Source organism: Mauremys reevesii, linkage group 2 (assembly GCF_016161935.1).
Source record: "Mauremys reevesii isolate NIE-2019 linkage group 2, ASM1616193v1, whole genome shotgun sequence".
Lineage (NCBI taxonomy): Eukaryota > Metazoa > Chordata > Testudines > Geoemydidae > Mauremys > Mauremys reevesii.
This window is the reverse complement of record NC_052624.1, coordinates 145210969-145212028: the sequence shown is the minus strand read 5'-3', so window position 1 is coordinate 145212028 and position 1060 is coordinate 145210969.

Genomic DNA, 1060 nt, shown 5'->3' with positions numbered 1-1060 from the left:
GACTTGATCACAGTCTGTCAATACCTACATGGGGAACGAATATTTAATAGAATCATAGAATATCAGGGTTGGAAGAGACCTCAGGAGGTATCTAGTCCAACCCCTCTGCTCAAAGCAGGACCAACCCCAACTAATCATCCCAGCCACGGCTTTGTCAAGCCTGACCTTAAAAACCTCTAAGGCAGGAGATTCCACCACCTTCCTAGGTAACCCATTCCAGTGCTTCACCACCACCCTCCTAATGACAATTTTTTTCTAATATCCAACCTAAACCTGGGTCTTCGATCTAGCAGAGGAAGGTCTAACATGATCCAAGGGCTGGAAGTTGTAGCTAGACAAATCCCGACTAGAAACAAGGCGGACATTTGTACTAGTGACAGTAATTAACCATGGGAACAATTTGCCCAGGGTGGTGGATTCTCCATCACTGGCCATTCTTAAATCAAAACTGGCTCTTTTTCTAACAGATCAGCGCTAGACATTATTTTGGAGCAGGTCTCTGGCTGGTGCTATGCAAAGGATCAGATAAGATAATCACACTGGTCTCTTCTGGCTTTGGAATCAACGAATCTAAGACATCCAACTTTGTTAGGTCTTAGCTCAGCTGCAAGCAGCCGCTTGAGCTGAAGTAGAAACTCCTTGAGCTGCTGGCAAGAGTAGGTTGTTATCCTATGCATGGTTCAGCTAGCAGAGGGGGCTGTGACACACCCACTTAGCATGTTACCCTTGCCCTGCTGCTGCCCATGACCCATGGATGGAGGCCAGTGGTCTCTAGGGCTGTCAGCTCTGTTTTGCTCTCCTGGGATGAGCCCCTCGGAGACGTGGCTGGAGGGAAACCTTTGTACCTCCAGTGGGAGTGTGTCACACCTTTGCCCTGTTTCAGCCCCAGTGCACAGCTGGGCTGGCAATGGGTAACGAGGGCCTGCTGTGCTGACTCGGCAAGTTGGGAGAATGGCTCAGCCTGGTTTTCCTGCTCTCCCCTCCCTGCCACATGGGTGCTGGGCAGCAGCTGTGCTTCTGGATCCCAAAGCCACAAAGCAAGGGCTACTCCAGCACAGGG